We start from the raw sequence: 7,702 nt of genomic DNA, 5'->3' as shown, positions 1-7,702 counted from the left end.
ACTGTACTCAATACAAATTATATCGAAAAATAATAAAAAATCACACCCACTCATATGTGCATTATATTAATTTCCACAGCCAGGGGATAGTGAATTTTCAACATCTGACCCCCGCCCCCCTGCAAACGACGGGGACATAGACATTTGAACGAAGCAGTTGCCTGTCCTGTTTGGTGATATTTTGATAGCTGAAATTTTTACCCTACCTAAAGTGAATCTAAACTCCAGTAGATAGCGTTCATTGTTGACCCACTTTTTTCCTTTCTTAATTCTCCTAAAACTAGAAAATCGCCCGCCAAGTATGACGGGTGAAAATTGCTTCCACATTTAAACGAAGCAATTGCCTGTTTGAAGATATTTTGATAGTTGAAATTTTAACCCTAACTCCAGTGAATGAACCCTAAACCATGGGCAAAGTTAGACTTTTTGCGTCTAGGGGGGCTAAGCCCGAGAGTCGTCATTTGGGAGATCAAGGGCAGTTAATTCCTCCCCCCCCCAAAAAAAAAAAACGAAACCATAATGTTAGTATACATTTGTGAGTGTATTTTGTTAACTTTTTTCATAATATCTATTGAGAATAAACTCCGCCCCCCCCCCCCCCCGTACTCCGGAAAGCTCCGATGAAATGTTGGGTCTGCTGAGAGGCCTAGTTAAACAAGCAACGATAAAATTAAAAATTTTAAAAAACCCCGACTTAGTCGCAATTGTGGAATCAAGAGGGAAATTTGAAAATCCTTTTAAAAAATTTAGTATATTATTAAAAATCAATGTTAAATATTTTATTTGCTTTTAAATAGAAACTGGCAACAGATAAAATTTTTAAGTCATTGCATTTTATTTCCTTGACGCCCAACAATGAATTCGGTTATCAATCGCGTGAATAAAGGCTTAGCCGTTATTAAAATCGGCTTTAAAAACACGTTATAATTCGAATTCTATGAAACATGGAAGTTCGAAACACACTATATGACGCGGAAAAAAATTCTCTTTATTTTGGTATTAAATTTAAAATTTCTTAAGTATGTTTTCACTGCGAAAATCACGAAAAATCTTTTAGGGGTTTTTTAGTTAATATCTTCGTTAATTAATGTCATCCATAGACGCAACCCTAGCTAAGAACACTCTCGATCAACCCTCCTTTCGAACAAATTTTTGAAGTGATAACTTCTTATGGGAGGGTAAACCGATTTGTAATATAACGCGCGTAACGGCGCAACTCTTGTCTGGCATTCCTTTCGTTCGCGCATACGACAGAAGCGCGCATGGTCGGGGAAATTTTGTTTTTTCTTTACTCTTTGGGTCAGCTTTAAGCGTTAAGTAGTAGTAGAAAAAGTAATGAAACTAACAGAAGATGGATGATCGTCGCAACATAACGTAATCTCCTAACGATCCCTACAATATAATACCAATAACATTGTAAACAATATATATTCAAAACAGCATTTAATCTTTAAATTTATTTTCAAAACAAAAACATTTTTGCGATTAATTATACTAAAAACATCTCGCTTCATTTAGGGTTTTGAATTGTGATAAGGTGTACATGTTTTAAACGAACTTCATTTCCGCAGACTACGCAACGCTGGGGTTGGGGACGGCCGAGAAAATAAAAATAATGAATAAACATTTAATTTGTTCATCACAGAGTAAAATCTAAAATGTTTCGTAAGTTTGAGTGTTTTTTCTGATAAGCGAAATATTTAGAAAAGACGCGTCATTTAACCTATTAACGATATTGGTGAAATGTGTATAGTGGAAAATGGAATGTCTCAATGAAGCAAAGCAACAAATTATTATTGCCAACATATATATGTCTCCAAACAAAAGTATTTCAAATATTATTCAATTTATTCATAAACAGCTTTTAAATTATACACAAGAAGGTTCTGCTTTAGTTAATGAAGATTATTATACAATTCCTTTAATTTTAACCGGAGATTTTGATGTTAATTTTGCTTCTGATCGAGCTAAAAATTTAGTATCGTTTCTACAATCCAAATTACAATTACAAATGATTAATAAGTCAGAAGAAGCCACTACAAGTCACGGAACTGTACTTGATGCAGTCTTTGCAAGATTATTCGATAACATACAATGCAAAAATTTCGTTGCTTATTATAGCTACCATAAGTCAATTGTTACTTTCATAGCATTAAATAATGATAATAATTTAATCTTTTATGAAAGTAATCACTTCTGCCGCGCGTCCCGTGACGCACATTTTTTTTTTTTTTAAATCGGTCTATCCGTTTAGGCGCTACAGAGAGACACACAGATACGTCAAACTTATAACCTCCTTCCTTTGTGTGTCGGGGGTTTAAAAATAGCGCCAAAATTAATAAATGAAAAAAAACACACACACACACACACACACACACACAAACATGAGTGTGTATGTGGCTAATTCAATAGGAAGGTGAACACCGTTTCATATTGGTGACTTTTCCGAGTTTAGGCAAAGAGTATTAAGAAATGAAACTGACACCTTTGCCCATCTTCCTTCAAGTTTTATATCAAAATTTCTTGCAAAAAAAAAGAAAAGAAAAAGAAGTAGGGTAAATTTATTAAACGTAAGATAAGCTTACTTCACATTCTAGAGCTTGGATACGCTACCTTGCGGTGATTTAAGACATCAGTCCAAAAGGTAAAACATTGCAATTTGGCGCGGGCAAGGCAGATGTCTGATTGGGTAGGTGAGCGTGTATGGGTCTTTGTTTTACCTCTTTCAGCAGCTATTGGCCTAAGACTGCAGATCCTCTAATAGCTTATTGGAATCGCGAATACAGAAAAAAAAATTTGCTCAAATATTGCTTTGAAGGAAGGGTAGATACCAAAATTTAAAATTAAAACGCAGTTTTATGCTTTCTACAGTGATGTTAGAGGTAGGAAAAGGGAAATCGATGGACGTTCCCCCCGAAATTTTTCGAAATTAAAGTCTTAAAAACGCATTTTTGGTCCAATTTTTTTTAGGTGCGGTTAAAAGGTCAGGAAGAGAGAAGATTCAGGCAATTTTCAAAATTGATGCCGAAAATCGTAATTTTAGACAACGTTACGAGAAGGAGAAATGTCACACGTTCCATGTTTTTTTTTTTTTTTTTTTTTTCAAACAAATTTTTCGAAACATTTTTTTAAAAAATATATATTTAAGCTATCTTTGGTGACTTGAGAGAAGCTCCTTCCGGTAGTTTGCTGCTACAGAAGCCAAAAAACACAAGTTCAAAACTATATTCAAATAATTAATGAAACAAAAAAGTTTTAAAGTGCCATATTGTTAAAATGAACTAAAACGTATAAAGTAGCCGTAAACGTAGTAGTAAAACCCTCCAAGCTTCATGTAGATGTAAAGTCCCATACAATTAAAGAATTTCTTAGATTGTCTGGAAAAATTTTTGATTATGAGTTTTTAATTGCTATCAAAATACTTGTGAGCTTTAAAAAGAAAAATATGGGACGCATGTAACAGACAATTGATGCATTTATAATTTATACAAATACAAAAGTAACGACCAGCAACAGACTCTGGGCCCAGCTAGACTGGTCCTATTCAATTTACAATCCCCAGTGAAGATCAATGGCCCTCTTAAAACTGTCTACTCCTTTGCTCATTACCACCTCTTCCGGTAAGCTGTTCCAAGGTTCCACTACCCTGCTAAAATAATAATTTTTCCTAATATCCATGTTAGCCTGAGATTTAAATAGCATAAAAAAATGAACCCTTGTCCTGTTTTCAGTGCTAAACTTTAGCCCTGTAAAATCTTTCGTTTTAATAAATTTAAACAGCTGAATCATGTCCCCTCGATCTCTTCTTTGCTCAAGACTGTACATTTTTAGCCTTCTAAGCCTAGAATCATAATCTAAGTGGGAAAGTCCACTTATTAGCCTTGTAGCCCGCCTTTGAACCCTTTCCAATACATTAATGTCTTTCTTAAGATAAGGAGACCAAAACTAAACAGCATACTCCGAATGGGGTCTTACCAAACTTCTATATAAGGGCAGAACTTCTTTAGATTTATTTGAAATAGATCTATTGATAAACCCAAGCATCTTATTGGCTTTGTTGCTAGCAATGCTGCACTGTTGGCTAAACTTTAAATCCTGACTTATTAGGACCCCCAGATCAGTAACTTTGTCAGCCTGACTAATGACTGAACCTTACAAATAATAACTTGTACACTTATTTCCATGCCCTAAATGTAGCACTTGACATTTCCCAACATTAACAGCCATACCCCATTTATCAGTCCACTCCGTAATATGATCTAGATCCTCTTGCATGTTCTTCATTTTCTACAGTCCCCATAACTTTGACATCATCAGCAAAACAATTCATGTTCCCAGAAATATTTTTGTGAATATCGTTCACAAAGACAATGAACAAAACAGGCCCTAACACTGATCCTTGAGGATCCCTGCTTAAGACCTCACTCCAATTAGACTAATTTCCCCTTACAACTACTCTTTGTTTCCTTCCGGTCAGCCAATTTTTTACCCAAATGAAAGTTTTCCCTCCTATTCCTATATTAGCTAATTTGCTAAGTAGAGCAACATGCGGTACCTTATCGAAAGCTTTTTGAAAATCAATGTAAACAACATCTACAGGCTTCTTATTGTCCAAAAGCCATGGTAACTTTGTCATAGAAATGTAATAAATTAGTTGCACAAGATTTACCTTTCCTGAAACCGTACTGAAAACTAGAGTCAATAGATTATTAGTCTCTAGAAAATTTACTATCTTAATTTTCATCAATGTTTCAAAAATTTTGCAAACCACCGAAGTTAGACTCACAGGTCTATAATTTCCCGCACTCCCTTTAGACCCTTTCTTGAAGAGCGGTGTAATGTTAGCCAGCTTCCAGTTCTCTGGCACTGTCCCCGAATTATAAGAAGCATTGAAATATTTGCGATTACATCTGCTAATTCCTCTGCACATTCAACTAAAATTTTCGGATAAATATTATCTGGCCCCGGAGCCTTAGTCTCTTTAATGTTTTTCAAATGAAGTAAAACGTCATCCCTGGAAAAAACAAAGTCCTCAAGCTGTACTATAGCTTGTGTCTTGTTGAGATACTGTTATCGTTAAAAACACTCGAAAAAAAGTTATTAAGAACATTAGCAATATCACTATCGTCCTGAATTAAAACTCCGTGCTCATCAACCAGTGGCCCAATATGACTATTTCGAACTTTCCCCAAATTAGCGTATGCAAAAAACCTAAACTCAGGTTTAAGTTTTTTTATTGATAAGCTTTCTTCACATTTATAGTTATATATTTTACATTCATCCCATGTTTTGCCTTTTAAAGCTCACAAGTACTTTGATAGCTATTAAAAACTCATAATCACAAATTTTCCAGACAGTCTGTAAGAAATTTTGAAGTTGTATAGGGCTTTAAATCTACACAAAGCTCCGAGAAATTATTTTATACTTTTTAGCTCATTTTAAAAACATGGTAGAGGAATATGGGGCAAAGTGAAATGGTGAAATATTTACTTTGCTTTTAGTGCCACCTATCTGATAACATTTTAACTATGAAGTAACACATGTAGCCTACTTGAGTTAAGAAAAATTACCACTGAAAATTATAGAATATAGTAATACAAGCAGTTTTCTAAAATTGATACTCATATTGTAATACTTTGTTGTAAGTCGAAAATTATTTTTGGCATTATTAAATGAAAAAGTTCTAGTACTATCCAACCACGGATTGCATGGAATTTTCAAACGTCCAGATAAGACAAATCTATGTGAATAAGGGGGAAAAGTAAAAATTTGATACGCGTATTCCACTCATTTAAATAAGACTCTGCTTTGCAAAAGCTGACATCGGTAAAAAATAATAGATTCGTCCCTTTCCGGCTGTAAAACGGATGTTTGTCTTTCCATACAGTCCGTGGTCAGACAGTAAATTAACAAGTGAAATATTAATTGAAACCTTCTACTATTTGGTGCAGTATTTATTTAATGATTATTAAGTTTTTTTTTTTAAATGTTTTGTACAATTAGACAAGCACATGCGAGGCAAAGTGGATGGGGCAAAGTGAAATAAATAAATACAAATACAAAAGTGACGACCAGCAACAGGCTCTGGGCCCAGCTAGACTGGTCCTGGTCAATTTACAATCCCCAGCGAAGATCAATGGCCCTCTTAAAATTATCTACTCCCTTGCTCATTACCACCTCTTCCAGTAAGCTGTTCCAAGGTTCCACTACCCTGCTAAAATAATAATTTTTCCTAATATCCATGTTAGCCTGAGATTTAAATAGCTTAAAACAATGACCCCTTGTCCTGTTTTCAGTGCTCAACTTCAGCCCCGTAACATCTTTCGTTTTAATAAATTTAAACAACTGAATCATGTCCCCTCAGTCTCTTCTTTGCTCAATACTGTACATTTTTAGCCTTCTAAGCCTGGAATCATAATCTAAGTGGGAAAGTCCATTTATTAGCCTTGTAGCCCGCCTTTGAACCCTTTCCAATACATTAATATCTTTCTTAAGATAAGGAGACCAAAACTGAACAGCATACTCCGAATGGGGTCTTACCAAACTTCTATATAAGGGCAGAACTTCTTTAGATTTGTTTGAAATAGATCTATTGATAAACCCAAGCATCTTATTGGCTTTGTTACTAGCAATGCTGCACTGTTGGCTAAACTTTAAATCCTGACTTATTAAGACTCCCAGATCAATAACTTTGTCTGCCTGACTAATGACTGAACCTTACAAATAATAACTTGTACACTTATTTCCATGCCCTAAATATAGCACTCGACATTTCCCAACACTAACAGCCATACCCCATTTATCAGCTCACTCCGTACTATGATCTAGATCCTCTTGCAGCTGATTTGCATTTAATTGTTCAGTCATTAATTAAATCTCTCACGTATTCTTTATTAATTATTTTATTAACATACCTTAATTTAGCAATTCACTTATTCATTCATTCATTTACTTATTTTCTTATGCATTCACTCTTTTACTCACTTATATATTTGTCCTCATACATTAATTAGTTAATTTATATAATTATTCGTTATTTTTTTCAGTATAATTTCATTCATTCATTCAACCTTTTATTTACTGATTTATTTGATCAAAATTGCTTATCATAATTGAATAGAAAATATTTTACTACAAAAATATTTCATTTTTCACTTTGCCGCATAAAAAAAATAGTGAACAATTTCCAATTTTCACTTTTTTCTGAAAGCAAAAACTTACTGCCAAAAATAAACTAGTATGTTGTGGCCATTACAAAACTTTCTTCTATATCTTTCTCATAATTCTGATCCCTCCCCATGCCTAACCAGGAAGCAATATTCCCAACGAAAACAAAATTACACATGCCAAAACTTGATGATCATCCCAATTCCTGATTTATCTCAAAAGCAAGGCAAAGAATGAAAATTGAAAATTATTTTTAAAGCCTTGCTGAAAATAATTAAACATTTATCTGTTAAGAGACACAAGATGGCAACAGTTAAAAATTTTAAATCGTTGAGATAATATTTCGGATCATTTCCATGCAATTAAAAGCACGAGCTGAACGCAGATGACAGTCTGTTACGATTTATCTTTCTTATTGTTGCAATTAAAAAGCTACTTTTATTCACACAAATAAAAAAAAAAAAAAAAAAAAATCAGCACCCCCTGGAGCGATTGGCGCCAAAATTAAACCAACGCCTGTTTACATATGGATTCA

The sequence above is a fragment of the Uloborus diversus genome, chromosome 7 (genome assembly GCF_026930045.1).
Source record: "Uloborus diversus isolate 005 chromosome 7, Udiv.v.3.1, whole genome shotgun sequence".
Lineage (NCBI taxonomy): Eukaryota > Metazoa > Arthropoda > Arachnida > Araneae > Uloboridae > Uloborus > Uloborus diversus.
This window is presented reverse-complemented; position numbering follows the sequence as displayed.